At 41.4% G+C, this 12,530-nt stretch overlaps 1 protein-coding gene across 3 annotated transcripts in view; it reads right to left on the bottom strand.

Annotated features, from left to right (window-relative positions):
• fam135b (family with sequence similarity 135 member B) overlaps positions 1 to 11,963 on the bottom strand; it is a 306,137-nt gene extending 294,174 nt beyond the window's left edge. For 2 of the 3 annotated variants that reach the window (XM_078397568.1, XM_078397570.1), the window contains exon 1: positions 11,757 to 11,963. The gene's annotated coding sequence lies outside the window, so the exon portion shown is untranslated. Of the gene's footprint in view, positions 1 to 11,052; positions 11,172 to 11,756 lie in introns of those variants that run through there. The other variant, XM_078397569.1, reaches the window with a different exon arrangement.
• Positions 11,964 to 12,530: the final 567 nt, after the last annotated feature.

The raw sequence follows: 12,530 nt of genomic DNA, 5'->3' as shown, positions 1-12,530 counted from the left end.
CTTGGTCGGCTGCCAGTCACATTCCTTTTGAGTTTCACCACATCTCACATGAGCATCCAACTTGGCATGTCAAACAAAAATGTTTCTAGTTGAATTATGATTTGATTCGAGTAGTTTACATGTATAGCTCATTCAGTCTCGTGCACTAGACTCCTGACTTTCGTGCCACCATCTCACCACTCCACAACCTCCTTCTCCAATTTTCACTTACTTTCTACCACCCTCTCTAATAAGCAGCAAGTCCTACTCCAGTAAAGCTTCATAGCCAACAGCAGTTTCCCTACGAGTCACATAATTAAGCATTCTTTATTGTGAGCCCAATTATTTTTTTGGTCACAACTGAACTTACACTGGAATTTAGAAGGATGAGAGGGGATCTTACTGAAACATATAAGATTATTAATGGCTTGGACACGTTAGAGGCAGGAAACATGTTCCCAATGTTGGGGGAGTGCAGAAACAGGGGCCACAGTTTAAGAATAAGGGGTCGGCCATTTAGAATGGAGATGAGGAAAAACTTTTTCAGTCAGAGAGTTGTAAATCTGTGGAATTCTCTGCCTCAGAAGGCAGTGGGAGCCAATTCTCTGGATGCTTTCAAGAGAGAGCTAGATAGAGCTCTTAAAGTTAGCTGGGTCAGGGGGTATGGGGAGAAGGCAGGAACGGGGTACTGATTGAGAGTGATCAGCCATGATCACATTGAATGGTGGTGCTGACTCGAAGGGCCAAATGGCCTATTCCTGCACCTATTGTCTATTGAACTTGATTCTGATCTGGCCCAGTTTTCTTTTCCATAATGGGATCATGCAAAAGGAAGAATAAATAGAGGTTTTACATCCCACCTCACCAGGAAATCCCACGGTCAAATGAAACATCATTACTATTGTCATTAAAACTGACCTCCAGAACAATGGGAACAAATTTGTGACCTGGATGTTTATCTTTTACTGCAAAACTTTGACGATAGCAGCTACTTCCCTCACACATATCATAAGAGCAAATGTAAGATATGGGATCAGGCATAGGTCATCTGGTCATAGGTCCTTTGAGCCTGATGCTTCATTGAAAATCATGGGTTGATCTGCTGCCTCAAAGCCAGTCTCCAGTGCTATTCGCATATCCATTTATTCCCCCAATGTCCAGAAAACTATGCATATCCATTTTGAATTAACACAAAATCTGAGCTATCAAGAATAAAGGATTCTGAAAATTCACAGCTCTGAGTGAAGAAATGTCTCCTCATATCAGTCCTAAATTATTTACCACTTATTCCAAATCTAGTCCCAGTCTCTACAATGAGAGAAGGCATCCTGTCTGTCTCTAGACCCTAAAAAGCTGCATAGACACACGGCTAGGAAGGTTTAGAACCAAATGGGTCAAACAAGGACAATGGAACAAGTGTTGAAAGGTTTCTTGGTCGGTATGAACGAGTTGGGCCAAAGGTCATTTTGAGTGCTGTACGACTATGATTCTATCTTTACAAACTGTATATCTTTCAACAAGATCTTTTGCCCTACTTTTCAACAGCTTTGAACAATGGCAATCTTTGCTGCATTCCTTCAATAGCAAGTCTTAGTTCTTGATATTCGTTTATTATTATCACATGTACAATCATAAGATCATATGATCATAAGTGATAGGAGCAGAATTAGGCCATTCGGCCCATCAAGTCTACGCCACCATTCTATCATGGCTGCTCTATCTCTCCTAACCCCATTCTCCTGCCTTCTCCCCATAACGTCTGACACCTGTACTAATCAAGAATCTATCTATCTATCTATCGCGGTCTTAAATATATCCACTGACTCGGCCTCCACAGCCTTCTGTGGCAAAGAATTCTGCAGATTCACAATCCTCTGACTAAAGAAATTCCTCCTCATCTCCTTCCTAAAACAACGTCCTTTAATTCTGAGGCTATGACCTCTAGTCCGAGACTCTCCCACGAGTGGAAACCCCCTCTCCACATCAACTCTAGCTAAGCCTCACAATGAAAAACGTTCTTTGCATGCTATCCAATCAAATCATATTATACTTGAGTACAATTAAGTAGAAAGAGAAAAATAACAGAATGCACAATAGATAGTATTACATTACAATTAGAGAAAAAATGCAGATAAAATAGAGCAAGTGCCACAAATGGGTAGGTTGGGGGATGAAGACTATAACTGTAGCATATGAGAGAACCATTCGGTAGTTCAATAATAGCACAGAAAAACCTGTTGTGACTTGCTGCTTTCCCAAGGCAGCATAAAGTGTGTTTGGACTTGATGAGGGGGGGGGGTGGCGGGGGGGGGGGCTGCTTTGAGCGATGGAATGGGCATAGCTCTTGCCAAACCAAACTGTATGTCAAGTATATAAGAAAATAACTGCAGATGCTGGTACAAATCGATTTATTCACAAAATGCTGGAGTAACTCAGCAGGTCAGGCAGCATCTCGGGAGAGAAGGAATGGGTGACGTTTCGGGTCGAGACCCTTCAGTCTGAAGAAGGGTCTCGACCCGAAACGTCACCCATTCCTTCTCTCCCGAGATGCTGCCTGACCTGCTGAGTTACTCCAGCATTTTGTGAATAAATTGTATGTCAAGTATATCCTCTCTTAGGCAAGGAGAGCAAAACTGTACACAATACTTCCGGTGTGATCTCAACAAAGTCCTAAACAGTTCCTTTAACCTGTAATAAAACTATATTATAATAAAGATTAACATATCATTTACTGTCCTAATAGCTTGAAGCACCTATATGTTGGTCTTCAGCAATTTAAACCATGAAGTCCCTTTGAGTACAAATATCCACTAATTTCTCACCATTTTACAATCATTGTATGAGGGAACCATTCAGCCATGATCATATTGAATGGCGGTGCAGGCTCGAAGGGCCAAATGGCCTACTCCTGCACCTATTTTCTATGTTTCTATGTTTCTGCTTTTTTGTTACTTGCACCAAATTGGATGTTCTCGCCTTTGTTTTTACAATGTATTTTTTCTGCAGTTTTGTGTCACTTATTCCGGTGGTCCATATTTCTGGTAAATTTGTAAATAGGACACTTGGTCGAGCATCGTTTCATTAAACCCTATTATCCATCCTATTAATCGGCGTTCAGTGACTGCACTCACATCGGAGTCAGTTTTGGGCTCTCAAATCCCACTTCCAGAAAAGCAAGCACAAAATCAAGTGTTTTATTATCATTTATTGCCCTTGTTGTGAGAGGATTTGAGTTTAAAAGCAAGGAGGTTCTACTGCAGTTGTACAGGGCCCTGGTGAGACCACACCTGGAGTATGGTGTGCAATTATGATCTCCTACTTTGAGAAGGACATTATGGCTATTGAGGGAGTGCAGCGTAGGTTCACCAGGTTAATTCCCAGGATGGCGGGACTGATATATGATGAAAGAATTGGTCGACTGGGCTTGGATTCACTGGAATTTAGAAGGATGAGAGGAGATCTTATAGAAACATATCAAATTCTTAAACGATTTGGACAGGCTAGATGCAGGAAAAATGTTTCCGATGTTGGGGCAGTCCAGAACCAGGGGTCAAAGTTTAAGAATAAGGGGTCGGCCATTTAGGACTGAGATGAGGAAGAACTTTTTCACCCAGAGAGTTGTGAATCTGTGGAATTCTCTGCCACAGAAGGCAGTGGAGGCCAATTCATTGATGTTTTCAAGAGGGATTTAGATTTAGAATCAAGGAATATGGGGTAAAAGCAGGAACGGGGTACTGGTTTTAGATGTTCAGCCATGATCATATTAAATGGCAGTACTGGCTTGAAGGGCCGAATGGCCTGCTCCTGCACCTATTTTTCTATGTTTCGATGTTTCTCCCGAATTGGAACAATGAAATTCTTACTTGAGGCAGCACAATAGATATGTACACATAGTGCTCTGTAAATGCAATAATCAACAACAAAATGATCAATATATATAAAAAAATATTTTAAAAACAAACCCAGACCTCCCAACATTTGATTTTACAAATTCATTAATTTTGATGTCCTTAATTCAAAATTTTACATCAAAATTCATAATATGGCGCGTAATGTAATTTTTGAGCAAAATAAAGTATGCATGCCAAATGCGCATACGCGTTGCAATGCCGAATCTCCTCAATCTTCTAAGAAAGTAGAGGAGTTGATGGGCTTTTTTTAATGATTGCATCAATGCACTTTGTCCAGGACAGATCTTCAGAGATATGCACACCCTGGAATTTAAGGTTTTTGACGTGCTTCACCACCATCCCAATAAAGAAGACAGGTTTGTGGATCTACGATCAACAATCAGTTTCTTTGTTTCACTGACTTGGTTTTAATCTTGGCTCATATTCTGGACCAGGACTGAGAAAATGTCACATTATTTGACATACTGTAAAAAATTCCACTACAATTGTTGAAAAAATGGGAGTTCTCCTTGTCGGCTTTTAGTTTTTAGTCAATGTAAAATAACAATACAATTCATTGTCTGGTCATTTATGTTATTGCTGTAGTGAATGTTTCCTGTATGTAAATTATTTAATGTATTTTCTACATTATAATGTGACAATATACATTTCAAAAACACTTGCATATTGCACTGGGATCATGAAAAGGCACTAAATATATTCTAGTTTTTCGTTCCCTGAAATAGTGTGATAAAAATCAGAATGTTGTTTTAAAAATATCAAGTTGCAGGTACCCTATTTACCCATTAATAGTACCCTATTATAAATAATACCCTATTATAAATAGACAATAGGTGCAGGAGTAGGCCATTCGGCCCTTCGAGCCAGCACCACCATTCAATGTGATCATGGCTGATCATTCTCAATCAGTACCCCGTTCCTGCCTTCTCCCCATACCCCGTCTCCGCTATCCTTAAGAGCTCTATCTAACTCTCTCTTGAATGCATTCAGAGAATTGGCCTCCATTGCCTTCTGAGGCAGAGAATTCCACAGATTTACAACTCTCTGACTAAAAAAGATTTTCCTCATCTGCGTTCTAAATGGCCTACCCCTTATTCTTAAACTGTGGCCCCTGGTTCTGGACTCCCCCTATTTATGTATTTTCTATTTATGAACATGATGGTTGAGCAAAATGTCATTGCTTAACTAATCTTATTATTTTTTTCAAAGAAATGTTCATTTCATTTCACCCGGGTCTCTGGTGCTGTGACACTGCAGCTTTTCCACTGTACCATTGTGCCACTATTTTGTGCTGGGTCCTTTCATCCGCTTATACCTTATCATGCAACCTGCAGTACAATTAATTATACAACTTAACCTTCCAAATTAAGTTGGTAGAGTAATTTGAGGTAATATTGTTCATTAAAAAGTGAAATTATCCACTAATTTAAATTAAACAGTATTCTGGAAAATTCCCAAAATACAGTTATCAGGTTATTTGAATTAATAGCAGCAGACAGAATAAACGTTTAGGTGAACCATTCACTGTTGAAGACTTACTTAACAATAGTGCTCGAGTTAGTAGTAATTTAAGGTGCTGAATAATGTACCATAAGAGAAGCGTATTGAACAGCACAGTAAATCTATTGGCTTAACTCCAATTTTTCCTCAATTGATCGATATCAATGCACTAATTAAGACTTGTAATACCACTACTTGAACTTGATGACCTGGTAGTTCATGAGCTCAGTCTAGATGCAGTTTGACTATCCTGCCTTAATATCCTGGAGGGGCAGAAAAAGAAAAATAATAATGTTCCTGCTTTCAATACATGAGATTGCATTTGCCAATCAATATACAATTCAAAAGAGACACAGGGATGTTTGGGGACACATTAATTACTGCAGCAAAGCAATGCGGGATGACAAAAGAATAAGATGGGGCATGGAGGGAGGGTCAAATCTTATTTTATTTCAAAGGCCCAGATAAACTGACTTGAGTTGAGTTGAGTTTATTATCACATATACCTAGGTACAGTGAAAAGCTTTTGTTGCGTGTTAAACAGGCAGTGGAAATTTGATGCAATGTGTAACCATTGTACTGTGCTTTGGTTAAACCACATCGAGTCTATGCCTGCAAGCTTGTGGACTATAACTGGGGAAGGAATAACCTCCCATTTCAGCTGGAGATCAAAAAAGGATCATGTCTGCAGGGACACTATGTACTTTGGGACGAGTGACCATAATTCTATTAGTTTTAAGATAGTAATGGAGAAAGATAGGAACTTCAGCAAAGCCTTTGACAAGGTCCCACATGCTTGTCTAGTTTGGAAGGTTAGCTCGCATGGGATCCACGGAAAGTTAGCTAATTGGATATATATTTGGCTTAAGAAGGTTCTCAAATTTGCAGATGATACTAAACTGGGGGGTAGTGTGAATTGTGAGGAAGATGCAATAAGGCTGCAGGGTGACTTGGGCAGGTTGTGTGAGTGGGCGGATACATGGCAGATGCAGTTTAATGTAGATAACTGTGAGGTTATTCACTTTGGAAGTAAGAATAGAAAGGCAGATTATTATCTGAATGGTGTCAAGTTAGGAAGAGGGGATGTTCAATGAGATCTGGGTGTCCTAGTGCATCAGTCACTGAAAGGAAGCATGCAGGTACAGCAGGCAGTGAAGAAAGCCAATGGAATGTTGGCCTTCGTAACAAGAGGAGTTGAGTATAGGAGCAAAGAGGTCCTTCTACAGTTGTACCGGGCCCTGGTGAGACCGCACCTGGAGTACTGTGTGCAGTTTTGGTCTCCAAATTTGAGGAAGGATATTCTTGCTATTGAGGGCATGCAGCGTAGGTTCACTAGGTTAATTCCCGGAATGGCGGGACTGTCGTATGTTGAAAGGCTGGAGCAATTAGGCTTGTATACACTGGAATTTAGAAGGATGAGGGGGGATCTTATTGAAACATATAAGATAATTAGGGGATTGGACACATTAGAGGCAGGAAACATGTTCCCAATGTTGGGGGAGTCCAGAACAAAGGGCCACAGTTTAAGAATAAGGGGTAGGCCATTTAGAACGGAGATGAGGAAGAACTTTTTCAGTCAGAGAGTGGTGAAGGTGTGGAATTCTCTGCCTCAGAAGGCAGTGGAGGCCAGTTCGTTGGATGCTTTCAAGAGAGAGCTGGATAGAGCTCTTAAGGATAGCGGAGTGAGGGGGTATGGGGAGAAGGCAGGAACGGGGTACTGATTGAGAGTGATCAGCCGTGATCGCATTGAATGGCGGTGCTGGCTCGAAGGGCTGAATGGCCTACTCCTGCACCTATTGTCTATTGTCTATTGTCTATTGACCCGAAGTGTCACCCATTCCTTCTCTCCAGAGATGCTGCCTGTCCCGCTGAGTTACTCCAGCTTTTTGTGTCTTTCTTCTATATATTTGGCTTGATAGTAGCCAGACGGTTGAAGTTTGTTTTTAGACTGGTGGCTTTTAACTAGAAGTGTTTGGGACTGGATGCCTGTGTGCCACAGGGATCGGTACTGGATCCATTGTTGTTTGGCTTACTTTTAAATGATTTGGATGAGAATGTACAAGGCATCTTTGGCAAGTTTAAAGATGACGACCGTATAGGAGGATTTCAAAACTTACAGCAGGATGGTGATAAGTGGGCAAGTGGACAGAGGAATGGCAAATTCAGATAAATGTGAGGTGTGGGATTTAGGAAAGCCATACGAGGGTACGACTTGCACAATGAAAAATAGGACCCTGGGGAGTGTTGTAGAACAATGGAAAATTGGCATGGCTGGATTTGGAGAGCTCTGTAGAGTTTTGGTTAAACTGCTATAGCAAAGACATCATCAAGCACGACAGAGTGCAAAGACGTTTAATGAGAATGATGTCAGGACTCTAACGCCTCAGTTACAAGGAGAGGTTAGACAGACACAACTTTATTACTTGGAATGCAAGACTTAAGATATCTTACAGAGGTGTATAAAATTGTGAGGGCATAAAATCAAACAATGTTTTTTTCCCAGGGAAGGAAAATCAAACACTAAAGGTTTAAGGTCAGAGGAGAAAAAATTTAAAATGAACTTGGAGGACATTCTTCACACAGAGTTGTTGCATATATGGAACGATCTGCCAGAAGAAGTCCTTGTGGCAGGCTTAATAACAACATTTTTGCAAAAACATTTGGACGGGTACATGAATAAGGAAGGTTTTGAAGGATATGAGCCCAATAAGGGCAAATGAGACCAGCTTAGATTGACATATTGGTTGGCATGGACAAGTTGGGTCAAAGGGTCAGTTTCTAAGCTCTACGAATCTATGACTGACAAATTTCCCAGGAAAGAAGGGAAAATGTGTCCAACACAGTCCTCATCCTAAAGACCACATTCGACCCTTCGAGCCAGCACCGCCATTCAATGTGATCATGACTGATCATCCACAATCAGTACCCTGTACCTGCCTTCTCCCCATATCCCTTGATTCCTCTAGCTCTAAGAGCTCTATCCAACTCTCTTTTGCATACGTCCAGTGAATCGGCCTCCACTGCCTTCTGAGGTAGAGAATTCCACAAATTCACAACTCTGTGGGTGAAAAAGTTTTTCCGCATCTCAGTTCTTAATAGCCTCCCCCTTATTCTTAGGATGTAGCTGTATCAAGCTGTGATAGACCCTGGGTGTGCCAACATTAAACATCCACTACAAAGGAAATATCTGGCCACTTTGCTGGAACCCTAACCCTAACCCTCCACTCAGTTGGATCATGCTATGTCACCCGTCCTTTGTAGAAACATTTATTCTGGAGAGCCCATTTGACCACATCAATCAGACAATGATCTGCACAAAACTTCCTCAAACCCTTGCAGGAAAACCAACAGGTTGATCGATTTGTTAGGTCAAAGCAGATTGTAAAAGTAATTTGGCAGAATGTCTCATAACCTGAACTATCAAACATGCATTAACACTCTGCTTTGCGAGTGATGAGAAGTGGCCTCTTGTCAGATCCTAACCACACACCTGGAGTCTCAGCTCTAGCCGACTCTGACCGCAAGGAGGCTGCGGTGTTTATGAGATCGTCACTCGTCTCCTTCTTAAATTTATATTTATCATCTTGGGGAAAGACAAATCGTTTAAAAGCAAGACCAACAACAACGGGCCCAACACCGACCGATCTCTGCAGCACACCACTACTTCTGTTCAACTTCCAAAATATATGCCTTGGAAAGTCTAACACAAGGTATGTACATCCAAACAAGCAATCGTATACACAGAAGTGCAAGTACACTTATACACACACACATCCTATATTAAAACAAATGCATGCATCATAATTTCAACACAAACACATGGGTGACAGTTCACCCTATGCAGCTGAATGACATAGCACTGTATGTTCTGTGAGCTGTTCCCAAGGACACAAACTGAAACAAAGATAAACTGTGACTGGATAGTTATCAATTTCCCTCCTGGGATAAATAAAGTTCTATTGTATCGTATCGTAACTTGGCCAGAACAGTGATTTAGCAGTGGTGCTGTTACTGCACAACTTCAGTGACCGGGATTCAATCCTGATCTCAGATGCTCTCCATGTGGAGTTTGCATATTCTCCCTGTGACAGTTGCCTCTGTGTGACTCAGTTTCTACCCAGAGACATGCTGGTCACTCAATTGGCTACTGTGAACTGCCCCAATGGATGCAAGTGGATGGCAAAATTATCAAAAATGGGTTGATAGGGACATGAGAGAACGGGTTAAGTTTAGGGGGGGGGGGGGGGGGGGAATGGAACAGATGGGAATGCATTGGGAGCTGGCAGGGACGTGAATGGCCAAACCTTGCTGGCTTTCCATCAAAGTGTTATCCACAATCAATTATTCAGGGCAATGTGCTGAGAGATACAGAAGCTTGGTGCAGGCACCTCTAAAGCTCTTTGGGAAAAGCGACAATTTGAAGTATCACTGACATCCTACAACCTCAATTTTTTTTAAACTCAGCCAATTTCCTCATGGGATATATGGGAAGGAAAAACTGAAAGCATTTTGATATAATTTTTCTAAACAATTTAAATAATCTAACTTACACAATGCATGGTGCTGAGTTGATCTATAGTAACATATACTTATGTATTTTATGAGCAAAGTATAATTTGGGACCTCAAAGCTATGTTAGGCTGATCGTGATGTATTTTATGAATACGATACAATTTTTTTAGGGAAAGACTATGTTAGGCTCTTTAACTAAAATATATACAGTAGAAAATTTAATATTTGGCATATACGTGCAAACAACCCTTTGCTCACACCGAAGTATAAATGCACTTAAAAAACAACTATCCTATATTAAATCAACTTGGTGTGCTTACCCATTTCAACACATAAATACATGCTACTATACATACTCATATTCTTGTATCTATGCATATGTGCATTGATATTTCCACATGCATGTATATATGATTATGTGTATCTGCATGCATACGACTTAGTAGAATACACACCACATAGACACACACTTAAATCACCAAGGCATAGAAGACCACAGCCAAAGTGCCAGTGAAGGGATTAGTATAGATTGTTAGCATGTGCATGGTGCACAAAAAGCATGTTTCTGTGCTGTATGACTCTATGGTACATGCATACAGATAAAATAATGTCCACATAAATGCATGTGCCCATGCTTGAACATATGCAAATACACATGCTTATGCACATGTTTACATGCATGCACAGAAGCACCTGCGCATATGCAAGTATTGCATATACACAAACACACATAGACTGACTGTATATTCATTCCATCATACATGCATATTTAAAGTAATGCCACATTCAAGGTTAACACATTTCGTTGAACAATCACTGGCCTTTCATTTCGGGGTGATGAATGTATGATCAAAAGGGACACCGTATATATTAAAGATCTGATTTGATGCACAGTACGTGGTCTGAATGATATCACGGACATCTCGATGCCATGAATATATATTAACTATATTGGGACCCCCCCCCACCTCTCCCCAATCTTCTTGTTCAGTCCTTTTTCTTAAACCTCAAAATAACAAGATACTGAATCACCCTCCAAATAACACCAATTAAGTGTTTGCATCTCATCTCATGGAAAGCTTTATTGGTTGCATTTAGTTCGTCTCTAAACCCAGATTTTGTTTCCCAGATAGAACACGATTTGCAATACCTGGGAAGCCGGAACACGTCCAATTCAGAACTTTCAAAAACAAAATAAATCACAGATCTGGCCGCAATGAAACATGACTTTTGCCAAACTGCGTCGTCGGCGACTTGTTTCCCCACTCGCCACCCCCTCCAGGTTATCTGGTGTTTTGTTGCGCCTTGCCACTCACAGTCAGCGCCCGCTGCAGACACATACACACATACATACACACATACATACACACATACACACATACACATCCACACATATACACACACGGCACCGACCGGGGTTAAACGCTGAAGACAACCCCGCATTGTGGTGCCGTGCACCCTCCTTTCTGCTGCCCGCTCTGCGTTGTGCCCGCCTGCTACACCGGTGATCCCGGTGCAACACTTCAATCCGCAGCGCCGCCCGCCCGCCCGCCCGCTCGCCCGCTCAGCCTCCCGTCCACTTCAGCGACCAGTGCAACCAATGGGTCCATTTCAACACACACCGCAAATATAAAACAACCTTTCGCAAAAAGTGAAAACTCAATCCATTCATTGATCTTCGCGTCGGATTAAACGTGTAACAGATATATGTTTATTTTAACACGTGGTTGCAAATATACATTGTCACAGATACATGCATACAACTATATGCATGTGCCCATGAGGACTGACATCTGCATATTTAGACATGTGTGCACATAATTAAACATATGCATAACAATCATTATCTCCTACCTGTGTGGTTCTGAGATCTGCAGTTTCTTCCCTTCCAAGAGGATAAACCTTCCTATATATTTTTGTTCTCTCTGTTATTTGATTAACCCCCCTGTCCCCATGCTTGTTTTGCCCAATTATAAACGGATTGCTACAATGATCACATCCCTGTCTCCTGCAGAATAAACGCGCTCCCTTGCAGCCTGGATCTCTCTCTCTCTCTCTCTCTCTCTGGGTGCAGAACTGTTGTGAAGGAGATTTCTTCTGGGCTGCTGCTGACGTCACGTCAGTCACAGTAACAACTAAAACCCAGCAACGAAAAGTGAGGAGAGAAAGTGAAGAGACAACCGCGGCCAACTGCATTAGCACCCGGAGTTCCAGTCAGCTGTTTTGTGCTGACCGTTTGCAAAGTGGAGTGGGTGGCTAAGTGTGTTTGGTATCTGAGCAACAGCTCACAAAAAAAAAACCCCCATCGCTGGCCGAAACATTGCAAGCAGTGAAAACATTGCAAGCAGGAGAAATTGATGATGATCCACAAACCTGACTTTGCCATGCACTCTCATTGAGACCAGCAAAGGTGTTAAAATTGGACGACCTTTTAGCAGAGGTGTTGCTAACTTTGAACCCTGAACTGATTGATATCACGTAGACAGATCATCTGATAATTTATTCACACACATTTGCATGCTTCCTTCCCACAAAGCTGTTTCTGTTGTCTCAATTGATTGATTGAAAGATACAATAGACAATAGACAAAGGTGCAGGAGTAGGCCATTCGGCCCTTCGAGCCAGCAC

This window comes from Rhinoraja longicauda, chromosome 4 (genome assembly GCF_053455715.1).
Source record: "Rhinoraja longicauda isolate Sanriku21f chromosome 4, sRhiLon1.1, whole genome shotgun sequence".
Taxonomy (NCBI): domain Eukaryota; kingdom Metazoa; phylum Chordata; class Chondrichthyes; order Rajiformes; family Arhynchobatidae; genus Rhinoraja; species Rhinoraja longicauda.
Note: the sequence above shows the minus strand (reverse complement) of the source record. Positions and strands in the feature narration are given on the sequence as shown.